We start from the raw sequence: 12,391 nt of genomic DNA, 5'->3' as shown, positions 1-12,391 counted from the left end.
ATGTTAGAAAATCAACTTTTATTTACCTCTAATTTATACCAAAACAATATATATTCTTTATTTTAAAATGTAACATACTTTTCAGGAATTCAATTATGAAAGAAGCCAAAATAGATTACTGTGAAAAAGAGATGACAGAGATACGAGATACCAGATATTAGTCTTTTGCAGTGTGACTAGACTGAGGAGAATAACACGACTCCCTGCATATGGATCAAATGGCAGCTATACTGGGATCCACAGAAAGAAGACAATGTTCTTTCAAAGGAAACTTATTTGTTGTAGACAACTGTAGACTGTAGACTAAAGCACCTGAAATAAAAGCCAGCAAGAAGTGGACCGGGCCTTTCTTTAGATTCTGTGGTTGTCGTAGAAAATGAAAGAAAAATGGTAGGAGGTGCATCGCGAGACAGTTAACAGTGTCACTTTTACAGTTCACATGGAACTTTTCTTTATTATCTTTTAGATTGTGTGCCACGGAGCCTGTATAAACTGGTGTCATGTTGACACACGAAGCTAATTAAAGCATGGGTAGAGAAGCAGAATGAAGAAAGAGAGCGTATGAAATAAATGACAGGCTTCCCCTTAATTGTTTTACGACTTAAGGGCTTTTACTGGCTGGGTAAATAATTCTTAGTAGATTTAGGGTTATTTTAGAGCTTAATCTAGAAATTCTACAACGTAGTTTCCGTATTGCTAAGCAATGGGGTACTTGGAAAAAACAACCCACCCACACGTGTAAATGTGGCATTCCTGAAAGTCACGGTAGACTGTGTTTGCTCAGGCCAGGCCAGCACAGGTTGGGTGGGGGGATGGGATCTGTGCACTCAGCCCCTGGGAGCCTGCCTTTGGGAGCTGCTCCCTCCTCAAGTGTACAGGTTTCCCTGGCCTCCATAGTCTGGTCCTGACTTTGGCTGCTATAGTGAGGCCCTGGCCCTTCCCCAAGGCTCCTATGATCAGGTCTCCCAACATTCCCTGGGCTGAGAAAATTCCCCAACTCCTGCTTGCGATCCACCTTGTTCCAGGCCCAAAGCCTATAGAAAAAGTACTTCTTACCACAGGGTCCTAGTGTGAAGCCCAGAATCACAGGTGGGAAGGAAGAGGTACTAGTAGTGAAGGGACAGCCTATTCAAAGATCGTTCCTCCCTTCTGAAAGTGTTTCATTATCCTTGTTTCAAGTGTCTCTCCCTGGTCTAATTCTTTCCTTTGGGAGAACGTCTTGTCCTCAAACTTTTCGATATCTCACAAAAATCCACTCATCTCAGATACTTGTGATCTCAGGAGTGCTTAGTTGAGGCACACGGATCATCGAGCCCTCTTTCAGAATTTTTATCCTCTTTCAGATTTTTGTAACTTCCGTAATATAGTTTGGAGGAGTAGAAGCAACTTTTGAATTATTATTTTTTTAAAAAAGAGAAAAAACACAAGGAGACAGCTAACCTTGCTTTAAAACCCTTGGACTAATTAGTATTTTGGTAGTTCTATTCATCCAGCTATTGCTCTTAGCAGTTTATTAGAACGAAGATTGGATACAAAAATGTAAGGATCATGGAGGAAATGTAAATCTGATGTAAATGTAGTATAGCAAATAAAGGAATTTGATACTGTCTTTTCTTGACCTAAGATGCCTCTCATTTGCAACAGAACAACATGTGAAGCAGAAGTTCTAATGTTTGACAGATAACAAAAAACTAATAAACCCAGGCACAGATGGGAGCCATCCTGGACTTACATAAGCTGGCTCTAAGAAAGGCTTTTTAATAGTCAAAATATTTCAGCTGTTTTTGCCATTCAAGACTGGTGTGTCTGTCAAAAAGAATTTTTTTATTTAAACATTTTCATATGCTAGGAAATTTAATAACCCTAACTACAGAAATATCATAAAAGTAAAACATAAAATACACACTCAGAAATAAATCACAACTCCAGTAAATCTGATCACAAATAAATTGTGTGGGAATGACGGGTCTTCATCCTTTTGGATGCCAGGCATGTATTGAGTGCCGGAAGTTAACAGAAGCTAGTTAGAACTTGAATGCTTTCTTTCCGACAGAGTTAGACAGAGGGGACTTTAGTAACTGCATTTGGAAATTTGTTATATTGTTTGGGACAAATTCCATTCACTTTTCAGCCCCTGTTCTCATCTCACTCCTATTTTAATGCACAATTCCTTAACCAGCGAAACTCACATGCGTTTGTTGATGACTTCCGCAAATGGTAAGGTAGTTAGTGATGGCAGCTCACATTCATTGCCAATTGAAAAGGACTTTGGAGAGGTCCATTTAAGACTGGACCCTCTACTAAATGGTAATTTTTAAAGAAGGTGGCTTATGTGGCCTCACAGCATTCGTTTTATTAAAAAGGATTCTCTTAGTTAGGGAAACCAGTTATATTGAGTCTTTGACACTTGAGAACAAGATCAAAGTGGGCATGAGAGCAGGTAAGGGCAGCTGCCCTTCCAATGTTTTTCACTTAAAATAAGCACCCTGCTCAGGATCTTGATGTTGACAAGGTTCTTCAGAGTCAGTTACCAGAATGTGATAAGACATCTCTGGATTCTAGGTGGTTTCTCAGGGCTTCAGGGCTATAAATGATGCCAGCGTAATTTGTGAGTCAATAGACCTTAACTAGTCTTTTAACCAGTAGAAAATGTTCGATTTTGTTATCACATTGATTTTTAATACCTTATGCCTTATTAAACTGTGCTTTTTATTTTAGATGTATCTTTATGGTAATTCTGTTTGAAGGCATCAATCCTACTGGTTTTAAGCGTTTGTTCAGAATCTTAAGTCTTCAGGGCTCCAGGAGAGACCCCATTATAGGTCATGAAAAGGATAGTGTCTAATTCTTTTATTTGTATATGTCCTTTCTTCTTTTAAATGATGAGGTTGTAACCTAAAATGGACCTTTCTTTCTGTGAGAAACAGCTTGGACCACAGCAGGATGGATGATTTAGAAAAATCTGTGACCTTTGCAGCTGGGTCTGCCTCAGGGCACAGGATGTGATGGTTGAATCACCCATTCTGCCCTGGAGGCTTGTTTAGGACAGAAGCACTAACCACAGCCTGAGTATCAGCTGAGGTCCTGGGTATTGGACCAACACTGAGTCCATCTTGGGATACTGATTCCCATTCTGACCTTGGCCCCTATGATTATCTCTATTGCAGGTGAGAGTGTGTTCACTAACGGGCAGAGGCAAGGTTCGTGTCCAGATTTTCTGTTACCACTAGTCTAGCATTCTCCCCATTTTGCTGAAACTTGTCACGTGGCAAGTATGTTTCTCTTGAAGCAAGTTAGGTTTGAAAACACCACGACCAGCACCATCACCACCACCTCCATCCACGACAAACCTCTGGTGTGGTATCATTGGGGTGTGAATTGGGAATTAGCCAAGAAACCCAGTTTATTTTCTAGTCCATCTGTTTTGCTGTTCACTGAGAGTTTCATCACTCTAATAATGATTTTCTCAGCATAGGAAGATCTCATCCTTTTCTCAATCTTAAGGACATTTCTAGTCTGTAGATAAATAATTACTCAGGAAAAAAATATTTGTCCACTTATCTTCTGGTTCAATTGTAGTTTCTCTTTAAGCTGCTTGCCTCCTTCTCTAGAAACTTCCCAGACTATTCCAATCTGCAGTGACCTTGTTATCTTCTAAACCAGGGTTTGGTGCTTTTTTAGTAAAGGGGCAGATAGTAAACATTTTCAAGTTTGTGAGCCATATGGTGTGTTGCAACTACACGTCTGTCACTGTGGCACCAAAACAGCTGAAAACAAATGCAGAGTCTAAATGAATGGGCTTGGCTGTGTTCTGATAAAACTTTGTTTCTAACACAGGAGAAAGAGGCTGGATTTAACTCTGGCAGTAGTTTGCTGACCCTTGTCCTACACTAAAAATATTTATGTGTCAATTGCTTGGGTTATCTGTTAATATTATTTTTAAAAAATAATATTATTTTTAAAAAATTGGTCTCATATTGTTACATAAATTTGCATTTGTACATAGAGAATTTATTGTATGCAAATACTCTTCTCAAAAAGTATTATTTATTTTTTCATTGGTTTAAGTTCCTTTGTCTTATCATCCCCAAACCTGCCCTGAGCAATCAGTATCTGGTATTTGAAAAGTGCTGCAGTTGAACCAGAGGAGTAGTTGAGCAAGAGATACAGGTATTCTTTCCTAGCAAACCACTTAGCTTTGGAATGATTTTGCTGGGGATCCACATGCTTGCATTTGACTTGAAAAGGCAAGTCCTCCCATACAGGAAGGACAATTGTGGTGCTAACAGATAGGAAATCTGTACTTTTCTGAAACGCAAGTGTATGGTGACTGAATCTGTACTTTAGTGAGCGAGTGATTATATTGCTTTTGTGTCCTGGCTATTCTTGCACACCTTCAAGAAATTGCTGGGAAGACAACATGGGGCAGGCTTGTCTTTAAAATAGATACCGTACAGCTGGTGGCTTGGGAAGAACGTGAATTTCTATATAGTCCCTCACAGACAAACAAAATTCTAAATCAGTGTTTTATCAATGAATGAGGAAAACCATGTCTGGCTTGGGAGGAGGTCAGAAATCAATTAATCTCCCTTTTCCCTTAAGTGAGGGCATTTCATGAAAGAATAAGAAATAGGGAGATCACTGATAAGAATTAAGTGAATTCTGTGTTTTCAAGTCCTTCATATTAATCTTCTCCTCTCTCATCATCTTTGTTAAATATGTGGTTTTAATTGTGGTCTGTGTGCACCTGGAAAGGAAAGGAAAGGAAAGAAAAGAAAAGAAAAGAAAGGCCTTCAGTTGGCCGTTTGTACAGTGTCTCTTCCTTCATAGGGGCTCTGCAGTTGCTTTGGAAACAACAGGAACACTGAGGCTAGTTCAAGTCTCCAGCATGTTTCCTGTGGATCAGGAAGTGAGGAGTGAGTGAGAGGACTAGGCAGGTGAGAAGAATCCTCACTTGTCTTTTTGTCTTTGTCACCAGGAGCAATCGATTGATATCAGAAGAGCCAAGAGGGAGAAGCCAAGGGCATTCGCAATGCTTAGATAGTGACTGGTGGCAACCTGGCTATTAGCAAGCCTGTCTCTATAGTGTTCAGTGTTTTCAGAGTGCTTTGCAATCAGGTTTCTTAGTCCCCCTTCACAGCCACCACATGAAGCTAATTGATAGGCCTCTCCCGTTTAGCACTGAGGACAAGTGACTTGCTGAGGGTCAGGCAGTGAGTTGATTATGGAGCTCATTAGTCCCTGGGTCATCAGTCTTGTGGGTTAGCAAAATATTATTTCCTTCTTTTTTCTAAAAACAGCTCTAGCCAGCCTTGGAAAACTTATTACTACTGGTACACCTGATTGTTTTCCAGGATGATACTACTGTAAAAATTCTAACTTAATAATATTTTTTTAAGATTTGCCTTTCTTAAAGCTTCATAATGTCACTTTTCAGAAAAATTTAGCTGTGCATTTTAAACTTCAGCCAAGTCCTTTATTTAGCGATGATCTCAGAATTTTGGCCCTTTTATTCCTCTTAAGTTCTTCAACCAGAGACTTCAGGAGAGATAAAATTTTTAACTAGGCAGACTTTGTTTGTGGCATTAGCTGTGGTCAAAATTTGTGTGGAGGGATGAGGTGAAACTTCTTTATTTCAGTTCTTTTTTTTTTGGCTGCGTCGGGTCTTAGTTGCGGCGCACAGGCTTCTCTCTAGTTGTGGCTTGTGGGTTTTCTCTCTCTAGTTGTGGCGTGCAGGCTCCAGAGCACATGGGACTCTGTAGTTTGTGGCCTGCAGGCTCTCTAGTTGAGGTGTGCGAGCTCAGTAGTTGTGGCGTGTGGGCTTAGTTGCCCCGCGGCATGTGGGATCTTAGTTTCCTGACCAGGGATGGAACCCACGTCCCCTGAATTGTAAGGTGGATTCTTTACCACTGGACCACCAGGGGAGTCCCTCAATTATTCTGTCCTTTATTCCCAGAATCTCATAGAGGCTAGACAAAAGCAGTAACCTCGCTTTTTGGAATGAGAGATGTTGACATTTATTGTTCAATTAGTACAGGGATAGTCATTCAATGATGAGTGACTAGTGGGCTTTCTCTGCTTTTCTTAATATAACCAAAACAACCCCTAACAAATAGGGAATGGGATTTCTATAGGTCATGTAAGGCTGATGACTTGTATTGACCATTCATTCAATATTTTACCCCTCAAGTATTTTTTGAGCATCCCTTATATAGAGATACTGTTTTAGACAATGGGGATACAGCCCTGAATAAGAAATTCATGCAGCTTACATCTTAGTAGGTGGATTATTCTTTTAAAACCATAAATACGTATTATTGGGAAGTGATAATCACTGTTAACAAAACAAAAGCAGGGTACAGAATTGTACAGTGACTGGAGTGAGGGGTATTTTACATGGAGTTAGAAAAAGTCTCTCTGAGGATGTGAAATCTAAAGAGACCCGAAGGAAGGAAAAGATTATGGCTAGGATAGAGCATTGCAAGAAGTGAGAACAGCAAAGACAAAAGCCTTAGGTAGGAATGAGATAGGCGTGTTTGAGGAAACAGGAGCTAGAAGGCTAGAGTGGCTGGAACATAATGAGTGAGACAGAGAGTAACAGGATGTGAAGTCAGAGACGGGCAGGGAACAGACCCTGTGGGCTTTGTTGACCAAGGTCGAGCGTGTGGACTTGGGGTCTGAGTTGACGGAAAGCCATTGGAGGAATTGGGTGAGGGTATGATAGTATCTATTTACATTTCCTAAAGGTCTCTGCGAATATTGGGTTGAAACCAGACTAAAGATAGTAGAGGCAGGGAGAGGGGACATAAGGACACTCAATAGGGAGCTACTTTGGTAGGCTGAGAGGGCTGATGGTAGCTTGAACCTGGGGTGGAAATGGTGAGGAGGTATGGATTCACAACGCTATATATTGGAGTAGAGCTGGGAGTGCTTTATGACAGATTAGATGTGGAATATAAGGGAAAGAGACCACATATGGCTTCACCGGTTGGGTACTGACAACCCCAGGAAGAACTGTTTACAGAGACTGTGCAGTGAATGGCAGCCCAGGGAAGAGTCAAGGATGATCCTTGGATTTTGATCTAAGCAACCGTATGATTGGTGGTGCTTTTTACTGAGATGGGGAAGATTGGGGGGAACAGGTTAAGGGGTGCAGGGGAATCAAGTTCTTTGGGGGCGTGGTAAAGTTGAGATGTTGGACATCGACGAGGAGATGTCAGATGCAGAGTTAGATGTATACATATGGGACTCAGGGGAAAGGGCAGGGCTGGATATAAATATTTGAAAGAATACATGGCTATGCGACTGAATTAGAAATTTTTGTGAATGAGTGTTGAGAAAAAAAAAAGTGGTTTGTGGACTGTGCCCTGGGACACTTGCAAGATTTCAAGGTAGGGAATGAGAGAGGCATGCAGTGCATCCTAAATTATTTATGTTAGGAAGTAGCGCACAAATAAACATATTTTTAAATCACTTATTTTCTTCCTCCCCTAGTAAGAGCCGTTTGTGAAAATTGAGCTCATGTCCCCATGATGTTTCCTTTTGTGCTTTAACGGTGTTGTCACTAATGGGAGATCTCATTTCTCCCTGCTGGTGATTTTATTACTACCATGTGTGCAGAGCTTATGGGGCCTAGATTCATTTGGACCATTCTTGCTTTTGTAAGCCTTTAACAGTCAGATCACTGTGAATTGCTCTGAGGTAGAGCTTTCCACAAAATGGCACGGGTGAACTGCAGTCCGACAGGTAGCCGTTGTTATTTGTGTTAGGAACGCGTGTCCTAGGGTGGTAGCTGCCTTTGGATGAAGCTGACTCTTCCCGCCTCTCTGTTGACCTCTCAAATCTTGACCTCCCCATTTTGTGTGGGAGCTTCGGGGACTGGAAGACCCTTGAAGATACCGTAGACCCTTCCTTTTGCCAAAGCCAGGCCAGTGAACACCACCTCACAGTGTAATATTTCTCAGTAACCTCAGCAAGGATTTGTGCTAAATATCTGTTTAGTCCCTGGGGCTCTAGCTACACGTCTTCCACTGGGTTCTGAAGGGCTGAGGTATTTAACACAATCATTACTCAGCTCTGCTCTGTAAGCCAAATGCAATGTTAATTAGAATTACTTTTTTAAAAATGTGTAATTATATAATTTATTAAAATCAACACAATTCATATACAAAATATTTAAATGGCAGTCATTAAGTTTGTTAAGCACTTCAAATACTGAAATGTTAAAACAGTAAAACGACACTAAGCAACTTTTGCATCAAGGGATCTGATCTAGCTCACTGGTTCAGGCTGAACATTCACTCCGAAGTACTTCTTCAGGCATGCAAAAAACAGGGCTAACAGGTTTAATCTGTTCTTCTCCCAAAGGTGACAATCCAGCAATTCCAAATACAGTATGAAAAGGATCTACCATATCTCCTGGCCTGTCCGCAAATCCTCCCGTTTCTTCATCTTGACATGCTAAGGTGAAACTGCGCAGTTTCTCTCTGTCAATCCAGGGAAGCCTTCCAATTATCTTTAGGGAAGCCAACACCCACCAAGAATAGCGTACATCTGGTAACTTCTGTGGCCTTCCACTGAGCCCACCTGACGCAGGCTGGCGTTCACAAAGCCACCGGCCAAGTAAATCAGAATGTACTCGATGCAACTGACTGGTAATAGCCAGGAATCCTGTGTACCAATAGATCTACCCAGCGTGGGATTCAGAACCTGGCCTGCAACCAAACCCACCATCAAAGTTCCTACATGATAAAAACAAATTCGATTGCCTTTTCCACATTAATAGCACCCAGCTTCCCCAATAGAGCCAAACTGCCACCGCACAAAAAGAGAATCTTGTATCGATTTCTCCCTATTATATAAAAGTAGATTTTCACATCCCACAAAGCAGCTGGTCTCTCCGGCCTGCACTGTATTCACAGCCCTTATCTTTTAGGCTGGCCCCCTCTGTTCTAGTGCTCCTGTATGCTGATATAACTAGCACAGTGCATGCTGGAACTTCCAGCAGACCATTAACTCCAGTTAGACCAGCTGCTTAGTGGGACCCCAAATATCTCCAGCGAAAGAACCATCTTCTTTCTGTAGACTCTGAACACATTCCACAACTTTATTTCCGTCAATAACATTAATACCATCAGAGGGAGTAAGAATGTAATCATCTTTCTCTGAGCCATAGGATGCTATATAATCTGCATGCTTCTCCAGTAATAGGGTGTCAGGTGCATCTGACTTGATAATAACATCCTTCTGCAGTGTGCCCATGTCTGAAAGCGAAAAGAGCTAGAATTACTTTTTTGCTTTTGCATCTACACTGGCATTTCGTTTCTATGCCCTGACTCTCACTCCTTCTCATGCCCCTCTCCTGCCCCATTTTTTATAAGCTCAAGACCTAAAAGTATTCAGATATGTTTGTCTCAGCAAGAATGCCAAAAACTTTTACTGTTTAATGTCAACCTGATTGGAAACTCATTTAGATGTATGATCTTCCTTTTTTTTCTAGAAATTTCAGTCTTTCTCACAGGGAGGTGTATGGTTAATAAAAGACAAGAATTAAGCACATAAACTTTTTACTTACAAGCAGAATGCACGTAAATCTAATTGTCCACATTTCCTACCTATTGTTTAACAGCTATTTTTTTTTTTTTTTTTTTTACCAGGCCTTCATGGTTATTCTTTGTCTGTTATTGCTCTGGCTACAGAGATACAGGGTTTTGGCTGTTTTGGCCCTTTCAAGATATTAATTCTTTTCTTCCTGGGGTTTGCCCTCTCTCATTCTTGTAAAAAGGCATCCTGCTAACCTCCGTAATTACTTTCATTTATTTTATTTTTTTCTGGAAACTGTATTTAAATATCTTCAAGTTTCACCTGGAGTGATAGATATTTCAGAATTATTTTCTTTTCCAAGAACATATTTTCATTATGGCATGAAGTTAAAGTCATTTACAATTTAATTATTTTGCAAACTCCTATTTTACATGTCAGAAGAAAACCATTTGTTGGGGGTATTTGTGAGAAAGATGCTTTTGTGTTTAATATTGTTAATTTCCTCTTTGATCTTCATTCTAAAATCTGATGAATGAGATATATTACTTCCCCTGGCATTTCCTATCCTGGTTAATGGCATGACCATTTAGCTGGTACCCATCCCAGAGTCCTCTTTCAGCCTCCCTGCCTCCACTGAAGTAAATATTAAGGCTCAAAAGGTCCTGCCCTGTAATCCATCAATATCCTTTTTATTCCTTCTGCTATTGTCCAGTGTAGGTGATGGGTAATCATTTTTTACTTGAACTTCTGTGTTAATCTCCTAATTAGACTTGATCCTACCTAGTCTTGTCCCACCCAGATCATTCTCCACATTATTCCTAGAGCAATCTATCAAACCAAATCAGGTCTTGTCACGTAGCTCATCCCTCAGCATAGAATAAATTTCAAATCCTTCATATGGTATAGAAGGTTCTCCATCATCTGACCTCCTGCCTTTCATGTCAGCCTCAGTTCTTGGTACTCTGTCCCTCGTGTCCTAGGCTCACATCGTTCTGAACAACTTCTGTTTCCCTGACTGTGACAACTGTTTAATATTTCAGGTTCTCTGAATTGAAGTTCCTCACAGCCTCAACTGCAACTCCACAGACCTCAATCTTAGCCATTATTTGGCATAATAAATGAGGAGTGAATGAATAAATACTACCTTCTGGCTTCCTTAGCTGGGAACGCCTGGATACTTATAGATTGATTGGCCTACACGTAATTAAGTTGAGAATAATATTTCTCTTGATGATAACTTTTTTAATATTCACATTACATAATGATTTTGTAATTACCTAATGATTATATAATCATTTTGTATGGAAATTACATAATGATTTTGATGGAAATCAGCATATACTCTGGATGCCTCAGTAATAAGGTCTTATTTCTACTTTTGGTCTGCTAACCATTCCTAGTGATCTTTTCAGTTACTGTTTCTTTGGTTTTTCTGTTTTTGTTTTTTTTTAACGTATTTGAACTTCACTGCAGCTTTAGAAATAGATGGAAGTGATTCCAGATTTTCAGAATAAATTTATTTTGCTCAAATAATAACTGGCTAATGAGAAGGAAAAATAGTGGGAATTTAGTCTGTTTAAATTCTGTAGACTTGCCAAAAAAGTCTATATGGACCATCATAGTAACGTCAGTTTCACTTACTTCAGGCGATTTTAGCACTCTAGAAGTGTGCTTTAGTTACTTAACAAATAGCTGAGTACCTACTAATTACCAAGTACACAGGCACACAAGTAAAGCATTTACACAACTATTTCTGAGACGACAGAGGAAAAGCCACAGTCTCACACATAGATTGTGATTATCCATTAATATATTAAGTTTATTGAGCAACTACTACATGTAGATAGGGTGCTAGTCATTGTGATTACAGAGATAATAAAAGTCAAGTGTGGTGACCTCAGGGAGCTCCAAGATACATGAAATATTACTGTAAAACAGGATAGGGCTATGAACAAGAGTCTTACCAGCTCACCTTACAGTGAGTGGTCAGGGTAATTACACCCTCTGTCAAACCATGAAAGTAGAGTCCACATGATCGTGATTTGCTCATCAGAGCCAGGATGGAAGCAGGCTTTTTCAATACCTATTCCAGATTAAGAGAAAGAATATGAATGAATAAGGAACCAGAATCAAGAGAATGACATCCTGGGTCACACCAGTGTGGGACAAGAAAAGCATGGGATCCAGAAAAGTATCACTGGAACCCCAAACCCAAAGAGAAGAAAGAACAGGAAATAGACTATTCTCTTGGTAACTGTATTTAGCTGGAACCCTACTGTATTTCGTTTATATCAATACCGTGACTCACATAGTATTCCAAAGTGAGTTGTTAGCAATTCTCAACAAATTCTTTAGGCAACTTTATCAAATCTCAAGTCTCAAAATCTTTGGGTTATTATAGCTGCAGGCTTTAAGTAAGTCTTGTGGCCACAGTTCTGGGTCTGGAGTGGACGAAGTCAGAAGGGCCCAGAGGTGATGTTTAGCTGGTGTGTACCAGTTCTTCTGCATCAGTTATTAATATGAACACACTTCTATTCTGACCTCCCCAAGCCCCTGGACCATTCTGAACTGTCCTGATCCTCCCCAGGATCTACGGGATCTCCTTGCAGCCCAGGAGCTAAGTAGTGAGTACATGGAACAGAAGAAGACCATCAGGGCCCCCAACCAAAAAGAAAAAAATCACTACGGAGTATAAATTATTGAGAACAAGCGCCAGGCCGACAGTTCATGTCTTAATAAATAGTAGGAGCTCATAAGAGCTATAGTCTTGATAATCTTTTAACTGACAGCACTTAGGAGAGACCTAACATGTAGTAGGGGCTTAGTAATTGAGAGCTGTTATTACTAA

At 40.2% G+C, this 12,391-nt stretch overlaps 1 protein-coding gene and 1 pseudogene across 3 annotated transcripts in view; one reads left to right on the top strand and one right to left on the bottom strand.

Moving 5' to 3' along the window:
• CCDC85A (coiled-coil domain containing 85A) overlaps positions 1-12,391 on the top strand; it is a 204,331-nt gene that overhangs the window by 164,365 nt on the left and 27,575 nt on the right. The window lies entirely within an intron of this gene.
• Positions 8,272-9,261, bottom strand: LOC114900670 (annotated as a pseudogene).

This window comes from Monodon monoceros, unplaced genomic scaffold (assembly GCF_005190385.1).
Source record: "Monodon monoceros isolate NGI ecotype Baffin Bay Population unplaced genomic scaffold, NGI_Narwhal_1 Super_Scaffold_19, whole genome shotgun sequence".
NCBI lineage: Eukaryota > Metazoa > Chordata > Mammalia > Artiodactyla > Monodontidae > Monodon > Monodon monoceros.
The sequence above is the reverse complement of the archived record's forward strand: the minus strand, read 5'-3'. Positions and strand labels throughout refer to the sequence as shown.